General features: G+C 36.6%; 1 protein-coding gene across 3 annotated transcripts in view; it reads right to left on the bottom strand.

Moving 5' to 3' along the window:
* CEP70 (centrosomal protein 70) overlaps positions 1-11,058 on the bottom strand; it is a 49,895-nt gene extending 38,837 nt beyond the window's left edge. For all 3 annotated transcript variants that reach the window (XM_044669986.1, XM_044669987.1, XM_044669988.1), the window contains exons 1-2: positions 10,989-11,058; positions 8,661-8,739 (exon numbers count right to left, since the gene is read on the bottom strand). The gene's annotated coding sequence lies outside the window, so the exon portion shown is untranslated. The remainder of the gene's footprint in view (positions 1-8,660; positions 8,740-10,988) is intronic.
* Positions 11,059-13,693: the final 2,635 nt, after the last annotated feature.

Below are 13,693 nucleotides of genomic sequence, written 5' to 3'. Positions count from 1 at the left end.
AAAACCAGTCCCTAAAGGCTAGAATTGAGCAATTAGAAGCCAATGATCTCTCAAGACAACAATAACAAATAAAACAAAGTCAAAAGACTGATAAAATAGAAGGAAACATGAAATATCTCAATGAGAAAGTAACAGACCAAGAAAACTGGTCTAGAAGAGAGAATTTGAGAATCATTGGTCTTCCAGAAAAAGCAGAAATTAATAGAAACTTGGACTCCATACTTAAAGAAATTATTCAGTAAAATTGCCCTGAAGTCTTACAACAAGAGGGCAATACAGACATTGAAAGGATCCATAGATCACCCTATACACTGGACCCAGAAAAGTCAACACCCAGGAATATAATAAGCAAATTCAAGAGGTTTCAAATTAAAGAAAAAATCTTACAAGAAGCCAGAAAGAGACAATTCAAATATCAAGGAGCACCAATCAGGATCACACAGGATCTGGCAGCCTCCACGCTAAAAGACCGCAAGGCTTGGAATATGATATTCAGAAAGGCAAGAGAGCTGGGCCTTCAGCCACAAATCAACTACCCACCAAAACTGACTATATACTTCCAGGGGAAAGTATGGGCATTCAACAAAATTGAAGATTTCCAAGTTTTTGCACAAAAGAGACCAGGACTAAATGGAAAGTTTGAAATCCAACCACAAAAATCAAGAGAAACATGAAAAGGTAAATAAGAAACAGAGGGAAAAGAAAGAAAGAAAAACTCATAATTTTTTAAATTTGACTCTTTAAGGGCTTAAATAAGATCTAATTATCTGTATTACTATGTGGAGAAATGTTATGTATAATTCTCTGTAGTGAACTCTATTCACTATTATAATATTCACTATTATAGCAACCAGAAGAATAATTCATAGGGAGAGGACAGGATACTAAGTGGTCTAAGATGACATGGGGGGTGGGAAAGGAGGGGGGCATAGTAGGGGACACCAAGAAAAATCTGAGTAAATAAGAAAAATAGGATATTCTATTACACACAAAGAGGGCATGGGAAGGGGAGGGGATAAATACTATTATAAGAAGGAGAGGAAGAGAGCATTACTCTCAGTGAAATTAACCCGGAGAGGGAAGAGAAGCTTTAATAGCCATTGGGATAAAAAACTCTATCTAACCCTACTGAGAAAGTCAGAAGGGATAAACCAAAGGGAGCAGGGGAGTGGGGAGGTCAAAAAAGGGAGGGGAGAAGAAGGGGGAAGGAATTTAATAGGCCTTTAAAAACAAAAAGAGGGGAATAACAAGGGAGGGGGAAGAAAGGGAAGTCAATCAAGGGAGGGGATAAGGGATACCGGCTCAAAGCAAACCACTGGTTTAAAAGAAAATAGTGTAAGAAGGAGTAGGTCTAGGGGAGGATACAAAAATGTCAGTGAATGCACAACTGATAATTATAATTCTGAATGTGAATGGGATGGACTCGCTCATAAAATGGAAGCAAATAGCAGAGTGGATCAGAAACCAAAACCCTACCATATGTTGTCTACAAGAAACACATATGAGGTGGGTAGACATACACAAGTTTAAGGTTAAGGGCTTGAGCAAAATCTTTTGGGCATCAAATGAGAAAAAGAAGGAAGGAGTGGCTATTATGATTTCTGACAAAGCCAAAGTAAAAATAGATATGATTAAAAAAGACAGAGAAGGACATTACATCCTGATTAAAGGCAGTATAAACAATGAGGAAATAACAATGCTCAATATATATGCACCAAGTGGTATAGCATCCAAATTCATAAAGGAGAAACTGGCAGAGCTCAAGAAGGAAATAGATAGTAAAACCATAATAGTGGGAGATCTAAATATTCCTCTCTCAGATCTAGATAAACCAAACCAAAAAATACATAAGAAAGTAGTAAGAGAGGTGAATGAAATCCTAGAAAAATTAGATTTAATTGATATGTGGAGAAAAATAAATAGGGACAAAAAGGAATACACCTTCTTTTCAGCTGCACATGGTACATTCACAAAGATTGACCATGTAATAGGGCATAGAATCATTGCAAACAAATGCAAAAGAGAAGATATAATAAATGTAACCTTCTCAGATCATAATGCAATAAAAATAATAATTAGTAAGGGCACCTGGACAGGCAAATCAAAAACCAATTGGAGATTAAACAATATGATTCTCCAAAACCAATTTGTCAAAGAAGAAATCATAGAAACAATCAACAATTTCATTGAAGAGAATGACAATGATGAGACATCCTACCAAACTCTGTGGGATGCAGCCAAGGCAGTACTCAGGGGGAAATTTATATCCTTGAGTGCATATATTAACAAATTAAGGAGGGCAGAGATTAATGAATTGGGTATGCAACTCAAAAAATTAGAAAGCAAGCAAATTAAAAACCCCCAGATGAAAACTAAGTTAGAAATACTAAAAATTAAGGGAGACATTAATAAAATCAAAAGTAAAAGAACTACTGAATTAATAAATAAGACTAGAAGCTGGTGTTTTGAAAAAACAGATAAAATAGACAAAGTACTAGTCAATCTAATAAGAAAAAGGAAAGAAGAAAACCAAATGGACAGTATTAAAGATGAAAAAGGGAGACCTCACCTCTAATGAAGGGGAAATTAAGGCAATCATTAAAAACTATTTCGCCCAATTAATGGCAACAAATATAACAATTTAGGAGATATGGATGAATATTTACAAAAATATAAATTGCCTAGATTAACAGAAGAAGAAATAGAATACCTAAATAATCCCATATCAGAAAGAGAAATTGAACAAGCCATCAAAGAACTCCCTAAGAAAAAATCACCAGGACCTGATGGATTCACAAGTGAATTCTATCAGACATTCAAAGAGCAGCTAATCCCAATACTATACGAATTATTTGATATGATAAGCAAAGAGAGAGTCCTCCAGTTTATTATTCCTTTTAGCACAATAGTATTCCATCACCAGCATATACCACAATTTGTGACAAGTATCCATTAGCGGGTTTCTTTGCTATTGTCATTTAAATGTGCTCTTACAATTTTGGGGATTTTAGTACTTCTTGAATGTGCATTAGCTGCTATACTACTCTTTCTTTTTTATGAAGCTGTTTTCTTAGTGAACATTATGTACCCTCACAATGTAGATCATAGTTAAGTTAAAAAAGAAATGTATCTCATTTTTGAGTGAGAAACCTTTGCATTCTGCCTTTCCTTGGGCAAACACATCGTGTCACCGATTGTGAACTATATATTTTTGATTTTTATAAATTTTTTTTTAAATTTTTTTTAAACCCTTTTACTTCGGTGTATTGTCTCATAGGTGGATGATTGGTAAGGGTGGGCAATGGGGGTCAAGTGACTTGCCCAAGGTCACACAGCTGGGAAGTGGCTGAGGCCGGGTTTGAACCCAGGACCTCCCGTCTCTAGGCCTGACTCTCACTCCACTGAGCTACCCAGCTGCCCCCTATAAAATTTTTATTATTTTTTTCCTTGTGCAATAGAGTATTTGAGTTTTCTTTTATTTCCTCTCATTTTTTGTACATGAAGTACATTACCAGCATTAATGGTTTTTTTTATTTTGCTCTAATATAAGCTTATATTATCCATTAGCCCTAATAGCAATGCTTACCCAAAAGCTATAGACTATAGAAACCTGCCATTGATTGATAAATGTTATGGAACTTTGATTAATGATTGTGTCTGATTCCAGGAGAAAGGATTACAAAAGAGCCACTACACAGTGCTAAGGAAGCACAAAGTTAATTGGCACAGTGCCTACGAGCACAAGGACAAAAAGACCAACCAATCCTGGTGGAATTAATAAGAATTTACGCCAAGACAAAGGCCTTGTTGGAGGTTTGAGGTTTCGACTATTTGACATACATCAGACGCAGGTCTTCTCTGTGCCACATTCCAACAAGTATCCAAGTTTGGCTACCATCTTGGCTCCCCTATCCGTGAGAGTGAAGGTAAATCAGACCAGGAAAACATACTTCCCTTTTACATAAAAATTTAGTCCTTTTTTCCTCTCTTATAGTATGGCAACTTCCTGTAGTCCTGGCTACCAATGGGTAAGTACGCTAATACTGCATTTGTCCTACAGACTTGTGGGACATAAATTATTTTAATTGAACCCTGATTTAAGAACCTGTTATGGATTTATTGTTTACTCAGAAAATTTTTATATATGTAGATTTTTTTGTTTTGATTTTTTTTGAATTTTTGAATTTTGATTCTGATTTTGAATTTTCTCTTTTTTTTTTCCCCGAAAGTTTAATTTTTTTTCCCTTCTATTTGTTTTCCCTTTTTTTTTTAAACCCTTAACTTCTGTGTATTGGTTCCTAGGTGGAAGAGTGGTTAGGGTGGGCAATGGGGGTCAAGTGACTTGCCCAGGTCACACAGCTGGGAAGTGTCTGAGGCCGGATTTGAACCTAGGACTTCCCATCTCTAAGCCTGACTCTCAATCCACTGAGCTACCCAGCTGCCCCTATTTTCCCTTTTTTTAAGATTTTGATTTTCTTTTGACACGATTCATATACCTCATAACTCAGCCATGTATCCCTGGGTGATCCGTGTATCTGTCAACACCCTTCTCAGGGGGTATTATATAATTGTCATAATTTTATATAACTGTCTAGTTTTATAAAAGTTATATTATATAATTGTCTAGTTTTATAAAAGTTTTTCTTGTCTGAGAGTAATTTTAGGATAAGAAACTTGCTATCTCCCCAAATCAAGAAAGTAATTTCTTAGAGAAGGTCCCATGAAGATGCCTGCAGAAACCACACACTGCAACAAAAGATCCAGAATGAACTTTGGGATGTAGTGAAATTGAAATGTAGGGGGGTTGAACGCATTTATTTTGAATGTAAACTCTTATGCAGGGACTGCCCTCTAATTGGTTTTTTGTCAATGCACCTAGCAAACATTGGTTTTGCTCTCTTTCCTATTTCCCTTTTATCTCTAACTATTGTAGTTTCCTCTTAGAAAGTGCAATATTGTATACACCTTTAGTTAGAAGATCTTTAGAGATATAAGATAGTTATATTTAAATGATGCACTGGAGAGACTAGTCTCCCAAAGGATCACAGGGGGATTGTATAATTAGAATCTGTTACCCTAAAATCTACAATTCCCAGCACCCCACTCTTCTCATGTTACGTGCTGACACCAGGAGGATATAAATTTGGTGTAACCCTGCCTCTCCTCACTTGTCTTCCTGCTGGGGCTTTGATGGAGCAAGCTTTATAAACAGGCAAGGAGAACTTAGTTATGTGTTCTTTGTTTTGTTAAATAATTAGGTTTTTTTAAATTCTATTTCCTTTTTATTCCTTCTGCTTCAAGTGATTATTAATAAACTTTGTAAAATTAATCCTTGGAGTTGCTGGATATTAATTTAAGTCCTATAATCATAAGCATGCATTGTCACAAGTTTGAATCTCACTTCTATGACAATTAATTCACAACCATCATTTAAAAATATTAAGAAAATTAAATACATTAAATGTCAACTCATTCTATATTAGTGGATTAATTTCACTTCTTGACTGAATATGGCTGATCAGTAAACACCCCCCCCATTACCTTATACAGTGGAAGTTCAGTAAATATTTGCTTAACTGACTTTTATGTATAAAGATGTGTTAGTTTCTCAGGAGTTCTTTTTGTTGATGATATAAGTATCATGAATCAATGTGAGTCATTTCAAATAAAAGAATTTTCTCTTCTATGAAAAGCTTCAGGCACTAGAAGCTTAAGGTCACCTTATTATATATTCAGACCACTGTGAAATGCTTTCAGCTTTGATCACTCACCCAAAATTAATTCAATCAATCAAACATTTGTTAAGAACAATAGGTTCCAGACACTATTCTAATACTGGAAATACAAGTACAAAGAATGAACCAATTCCTATTCCTTACATTCTATGAAGAGAAATAATATTCATAAGAACATACAAAATAAATGCAAGGCAGTTAGGAAGGAAGAGAACTAATTGTTAAGCATGTAAGCTACACATTAAAAGGAGGGATTTTATGAGAAAGAAGAAGCACGTGCAACTGAGACACAGAATGCCCAATGTGGGAATCTACTTGTTTTAGCTGTTTCCAATTCTGTGACCCCATTTGGGGTTTTCTCGGCAAAGATACTGGTGGGGTTTGCTATTTCCTTCTCTTTTACAAATAATGACACTGAAGTAAACAATAAAGGTGACTTGCTCAGGGTTCTCAGGTAGCAAGTGTCTGAGGAGGGATTTGCCCCTAGCTGCCCCAGTGTTGGAATATGGAACAGTAAATGAAAATGAACTCTCTGATGACTGAAATTGGCCTTGGAGAGGAAGTGATAAAATGCACTTCCCTCCATTCACTGCAGAGGTGAAGAACTATGGTCATAAAATGTTACAAATACTGTCAATTATAATTGAACCTGGTTGGTAAGGGAAATCTTGCTCAGCTAAAGGAGAAGGAAGCTTTTGGAAATGAATGTGATGTTATGGAGATGGAAGAAATGCTAAGGGTGAGAATGGGGAGAAAGTAAGCTTGGCTGGACCACAGAAAGAAAAGTAATATATACGATGAGATTGAAAAGTTGGTAGGAGCTAGGTATAAAATACTTTAAAGCCAGGATTTACATTTAATCTTAAAAGCAATAAGGAGTCGCCAGAGCTTATAGGGGCGTATTAGCTAAATCTTTACTTAAGGAAAATAATTTTAGCAACTGTGTAGAGGATAAATTGGCATCAGGAAAGATTTGAAACAGGGAAACCAATAAGGTTTCTTCACCTCTTCCACATGACAAAACAAAGACTGCAATGGATTCAAGAGATATTGGTAGAGATGGAAGGGCAAGATTTGGTAACTGATTAAATACTAAAAGTGAGGGAGTATGGTAAGCCAAGGATAACCCTAGTTAATTTGGGTTAAAAGAATAATGACATCTTCAATACAAACAGGGAAATCTGCAAGAAAGATGTTTGGGAATTTCTTGAGGGTGTAAGAAGTGAGAGATAATGAGTTCAATTTGGAATACAACAGGCTTAAGATGTTTCCTGGATATACAGTTTGAAATATCAAAAATGTAGATGGTGATGATGGTGAAGCTCATTGGAGCTACTGGACTGAATATATAGATCTATAAATAATCTACTTGTAGATAACAATTAAACCCAAGTGAGTGGTATCTGTTAATTAAAGGATCACTAGAAATTTGAAAGTAATTTCAGTCAAGTAACAAAATCAGAAGTCATATTGCTAGGGATTAAAAGGATGAGGGGAGAAAAATGGAGGAAATGAATATACACAATGTTTTCTAAAAATTTCCAAGAAAACTAAAAAAGGAAAAAGATTTCAAATTCAATATTTACAAAGAATTGGTTTCACTTCATACTCAGTAGACTAGTCTCTATCCTTATATACTAGGTTTTACCCCATACTCAGCAAATTGACAAAAATTATAAAAAATGAAAATAGTCAATAAGGAAAAGGCTGTGGGAAGACAATAATACATTATTAGTGGACCTGTGACTTGTTCTAACCATTATGGGAACACATTTGGAATTATACTATGAAATTGTGGCTAAAATGTCTATACTCTTTGACCCAGAGATCCTACCAAATGTAAAGCATGTACCCTAATGAGATCAAAAACAAAAAGAAAGATCTTATAACAAAATACTTACTGAAACACTTTTTGTGATAGCAAATAACTGGAAACAAATAAGTGCCTTCTGACTGGAGAATGGCTAACCAAATCACTGTACACAAAATGAAATATTAATGTGCTGCAAGAAATGATGAATATAAAGAATTCAGAGAAACATGTACAGACACTTATGAAATGATGCAAAATGAAGTAAGCAGAACTAGGAAAACAACATGCAAAATGATCATAACAATTTCATGGAAGTAACAAAAAAATGAAACTGAACTGTCTAATGACCAACATTGGCTCTGGAGAGGAAGTAATAAAATGTACTTCCATTCACTTCAGATGTGAAGAACTATGGGCCCAGAATGCTGAACATACCCATTAGCAGTGGATGATGCTGGCTGGTTTTAATGAACTATTTTTTTCCTTTTAAATTTTTGTCATAAGGGAAATCTTACTAATTTGAGGGAGAGAGAAATTTGAAAATTAATGTGATGTAAATACAGAAGGCATCGATTTTTTAAAAGCTCAATTACCTAAAATTCAAAGTTATTTTAGAATTATCCTCTCATTCATTCATTCACTCAACTAACTTTGGTTGTTTTCCTCTATGTTATCTCATCTCTCTTAATAGTTTGTAAATTCCATCTTCCATTTTTTAAATTTGTTTGTCATTTCCCCCTGCAGTACTGGAGACAAAGAAGAGACTTAATGAAGGTCTGCTGAATGAATGAGAGAAATCCATTTTTAGGTCAAGGAAAAATCCAGATAATAGAAATGCAAATCCCAAGACACTTTAAATTTCATAAATGTTTTATGACATATATCAGGGTTACTGAATGTTAAGTGGTTAACACTAATGAATTTTCTTTTATCAACTACAAATAAAAGAGCAAAAATGAATTACTACTAATGGATAAATGACAGAACTGTACATTCAAAAAAACTCACCAAGACTACAACAATACAATGTTGCAGACTATGACTTTTAATTGTTACCCTTCAATAATTACCACCACAAAGAATTATTCATCTAACTTTCATGCTGTCCTTACCTCAGTCTTTGCAGACACTTCTTGCAACTTCTACTTGATGGTTAAAAATTGGTGTTAATGAATGACAGTCCAAAAAGACCTGGGTACCCAAAAGAAAAAGACAAAACTATAAATATTTTAAATTTTACTTACCTTCTCATCTTATAATGCTTCTGTGCTATTTCTAGGTCTAGGGAGAATTATCTCATTATACTCCTGCCAACAAACTGAACCTGATAACTACTAACACACTACCACTCCCTACCATATGGCTTTTTGGTAATTTTGTCAAAGTCCCTTTGACTTGTTTTCTTTTTCCCCTGCCTTTCTGGCACATTTTACCTATTACTATTGGGTGCTGAATCTGTCCATTCTATTCTGACAGAAAAATGTACTCATATACAATGCTCCTACCAGACAAATCTAAGATAGGAGTCACCTTAGTGAGCTACCAAATATAGAAAGGCACTTTCCTTTCCTCAGCTTCTCTCCATAATTATTGAACTAGCATATTGTGTACCAAACTTTTCTTAGTAATTTGTTTGCATTTTGAGCCTACAATCAAACTCATTCATAATGGCATTTCACCAATAAACTTTCTTGTTTCCTTATCCCCATTTAGACTACTCTCCATAGCAGGAATGCTTTCTCTCTTCACCTGTGCCCCTTGGAACTCCCTTCAGGGCTCAGCTCAAGTACCACCTTCAAGAGACCTTTCTTTTCCCCTTAGTAATTAGTACCCCTAAAAATCAATGTGTACTGACTGTGAGTATATCCTATGTATCCTGCATTTACTTATTTGTGAATGTGTTATAACTTGTCCTGGGGAGCAGAAAATATCTCATTTTACTGTTTTTATAATCACTCAGCATATAGTACAGTGGCTGGCATATAGGAAACACTTAATAAATACTTACTCATTCTGCCTACAAGTTCTTTTCCATGCTGGTCTGTCAACAACTCACAATGGTACTTTTACTACCATTGGGCATTCAAGGCCCTTGGCAATTTGGCTCCAATCAGTCTTATGCTGTTCCCCTTTCAATATGCATAGACACCCCAGATTCTCATTTTACTCTTTCCCATCTCCACACTTTTCTAAATACTGAAATGGATTGTTCCTTTACTCCCCAGCCTCACCTCCAGACTGGAGCTCTTCACTTCCTTTAGGATTCAACTCAGGTTCTACTTCTATATATAAAGCACTTTCTAATCTTCTCTGTTCCCACAAGTAACAAAAGCACTTTTCCCAGGCCCTTGCCTTTCTCTCACAAGTCCAGAACATCATGCTTTACTTGCATACTTGTCCTTCCTCTCACCACCCTCTAATCTCCATTGGTCTTAAAAGTTCTCAGAGAACAGAGTCTCTATCCCAGCTGTTTTTGTCTCAAGCACCTAACACTATGCCTTGCACTCAGCTGAGGTTTAACTTTTTTTTGTTTATTTGTTTCGTTTTGTTTTGTAGATGTAGAATGGAGCATAGTTTTTGAACAAGGACAACGGAGAAATTGGTTTCCCAAGTTAGAATTGTTTTCCTTTTTTCAGTGGAAAGGAAATAAATGGTAATTGTAAAAATAAAATAAAAAGTTTGCAGAATTACACGGTAATGATACAAGTAAATATCAAGCAGGAAAAAACTTTGTAAATCTTAAAAAGCGTTCTATAGGGTATCCCAAAAGTCTTTGTGCAGTTTTCAGTTAAAATTTAAAACTGTATCGAGACTTTTGAGACACTATGAAGTGTAACCTATTCTTATTTTTAATTATTCTGCACAGTGATGGGCTGTGCATACTAAAAGCTAGCCTAGCTTGGTGAAGAGTACAATCCTTCAATAGAAGGGCAGTCGTCAGGAGATAGAATTTTTCAGACACTGTTAACGCCAGAAAGGAATTAAGTGTGTGCGTCAGCAAGACTTCCTTGGCGAAATCACGGATCTTTCTAAATATCAAGTTATAACTTAATGCCCAAAGGGCATATACAGAAGATACTCACATACATAAATACATACACAAACACACATACACACGCCCCTACACCTCGTCTGTGGCAAGTACTAGAGGGCTAACGGGCAAAGAATACGAGATAATACAGGGTTGCAAGCCAGACACAACAGTGAGAAGGCAGAGGCCCGCGGGAGGCCCGGGTGTTCTCTTCCCCTTACCAAAAGGCATCAACGTCAATAACAACAACATTCAGTACTCGGAAGTCTACACAAAGCTTCCTGGCATTACCTAACTAGTCACGAGGGGCTACAAGACCTTTCCCACTCCAACCTTCCTCGTTATTCCCTTTCTCACCAGGAGGGGGGCAATCCCCAGTCACTCGGACTCCCAAAGATCCCCCTGTTACCTCTCTCCAAGGAAAAGAGAGCCGGCAGCGCCCGCACCAACAGCTAGACCCAACAGCGACTAGTTCTTACTGCAGCCAGTACCCCGATGCAGCTGCCCAGGAGACGGCAGCGACGGAGAAAGACCTGGGAAATCGATTGCGAGAGAATAGATGGGCTCCCGCCTCTTCGATCCATCGGTGTGTTCTGGTGCGATTTCTCTGCATGACTGGTCCGGGCACCTCTCTGCTCAAATGGAAGACTCTGGAGGGGCAGACGGTTTGAAGACTGCAGAGAATGGAGTCTGACTCTTTCTTCTTTCCTTTCTCTTCCAAACGATTCATTCTGTCCCCTTTTACACTCCTCACGTCCCCCTAGCGATGCCCCCTGAACTCCCGAAATCTTTACCTAGCTTCCATCTTCAAGGACCTCTTCGTGGTGGTGCCCTGGATTTGGAATCAGATTGGTCCTTAGTTTAAATCCGTGCTTTGCCCCCTTACTATCTGTGTCATCTTGGGCAAGCCCTTTAACCTTTCTGGACCTCAATTTCTTCCTCTGTAAAAGGATGGGGGTTAGGCCACATAACATCTAAGTCTCCTAAATATTTTCTCTGCATAGATGGGAGAGGCTTCTTTTTCTTGCTTGTTGTACACACAAACGAGAGTGGCTGGAGTTTTCTGTCACGCAAGTAGTTTCAAGACTAAAATGTTAGAAGTCACTAGCACAGAAGCAACAAGTAAAGGTCCGCTGGGTGAAATAATTTTATTTTACGTGTTTTATTTACAAATTGCTTTCCCCACAATTCTCAGACTAAGGAAGTTCGGATATTATCTCCATTTTTCAGATGGGGAAACTGAAACCCAGAGAATTTAAGTAACTTTTTTTCCCACTGGCAATAAACGCAAGACTTTTGACTCCAACGTTCTTTGTAAAAGGGAATAACAAATAAGAAATTTTATGGTATAGTGGAAATGTCAAGAAAAGATTTTGTGCTTGTGATCCTTCTGTCCTCCCCCCACCTTCCAGATCTTTAACACATCCCTGAGGATTATCAAAGAATATTTGCAGGTCCCTACAGAGAAGCCTCACCAGAAAGGGTCTGTATGTTTATCTAAGAAAATATCAGTGTAAGATAGGAAAGTGTAAGAAAGAATGCAAGTCCCCTAAATCTGGAAAGAGTTAAAAGGAACTCCTTAGGAATCAGGGTGGAAGAGCCTCTATGGAAGGACTGTGTTATGACAATTGCTTGAGACACCCTTTTGGATACCACTTAGGAGAATCTATGAGGCAAAATACGTAAGCAGCTGCCTGAAGAATTTTTATGGGTACCATATATTTGGATAATACCTGGTAAAAGCTCAGAAGCTGTTTAAAGATTGTGCTGAATTAAAAAGTCCCTACACACCAAAATATTCATGGCAGCCTTTTTGTAGTATGAGAAAACTGGAAATGAATTATATGGTCATTGTTTGGGGAAAGGTGTGGGAAAAATTCTATGAGCAAAAACAAGAAACAAAGTCTCCAAGCCAAAAAGAAATAGGTTTATTGAGAGAAGGCTAGTCTCACAATAAAACCGGACTCTGGTCAAGACCAAAGACCCAGAGCCTTGTGAGATTGCCTCCTTTATACCCAAAGAAGTATCACAACTCATATACCAGCTTAAAAATAATCCAGGACAAGTACCCCATAGAGAAAGTCAATCACATGGGTGCTTCATAGAAAACACATCACCTCAGAAGAGATGAGGTAGACAAGGGTGGTGTAGGGGTGCTAAACCCTACTCCATCAGAAAAGACCATCATGCTTCTAAGATGATGCATACCAGGATGGAGGAGAGGTACTAGGCCTCAGTCTGAGAGAAAAGAAGATCATGTGATTAAGGCTGAATAATATCTAGAAGTCTAGGTTACAAGTTCAAGACCATATTCACTAAATGCTGAATAACAATGATTAACTAAAAACTGAGACTGATGCTAACAATGATAACTATGCTAAAACTACAATTTAATTAAATCAAGCCTTAAAAGGGTTACTAAAACAATCATGAAAACACTAATAAAAAAGTAAAGAGTTTTATAATATTGACTCACTTATGCTAACATGGTCCTACAATCACAACTATGATTAACTAAAGACTACTGCTAACATTAAAATCTAATACACCATAAAAAGGGATAGGGAATTTCTCACTCATAAAGGCTAAACAAATTGTGATACATTCATGTAATTAAATATTTCTGTGCTGTAAGAAACAATGTGATAAATACAGAAAAGCATGGAAAAACTAATGCAAAATAATGGTATTAAGTTAAGCAGAACCAGGAAAACAATAAAAACAATGACTACAACAACGTAAATAGTGAGAACAAAATGAGAAATACTCAAAATTCAATACTGTGAAATTTAAAATACCATGCTTGGCCCCGAATGAGAGATATAAGAAGATACCTCTCTTAATTCTTTTTTTTTTTTCTAAAACACTTACCTTCCATCTTAGAATCAATACTGTATATGTTCTAAGGCAGAAGAGTGGTAAGGGCTAGGCAATGGGGGTCAAGTGACTTGCCCAGGGTCACACAGCTAGGAAGTGTCTGAGACTAGATTTGAACCCAGGACCTCCCATCTCTAGGCGTGGCTCTCAATCCACTGAGCCAACTAGGTGCCCCTTCTTTCCTCTTTTTAAATTTTTTTATAAGTATGGCTTTCTAGGACAGAGAAAGGACAGTGG

This window comes from Gracilinanus agilis, chromosome 3 (assembly GCF_016433145.1).
Source record: "Gracilinanus agilis isolate LMUSP501 chromosome 3, AgileGrace, whole genome shotgun sequence".
In the NCBI taxonomy this organism is placed as follows: Eukaryota; Metazoa; Chordata; class Mammalia; order Didelphimorphia; family Didelphidae; genus Gracilinanus; species Gracilinanus agilis.
This window is presented reverse-complemented; position numbering and strand designations above follow the sequence as displayed.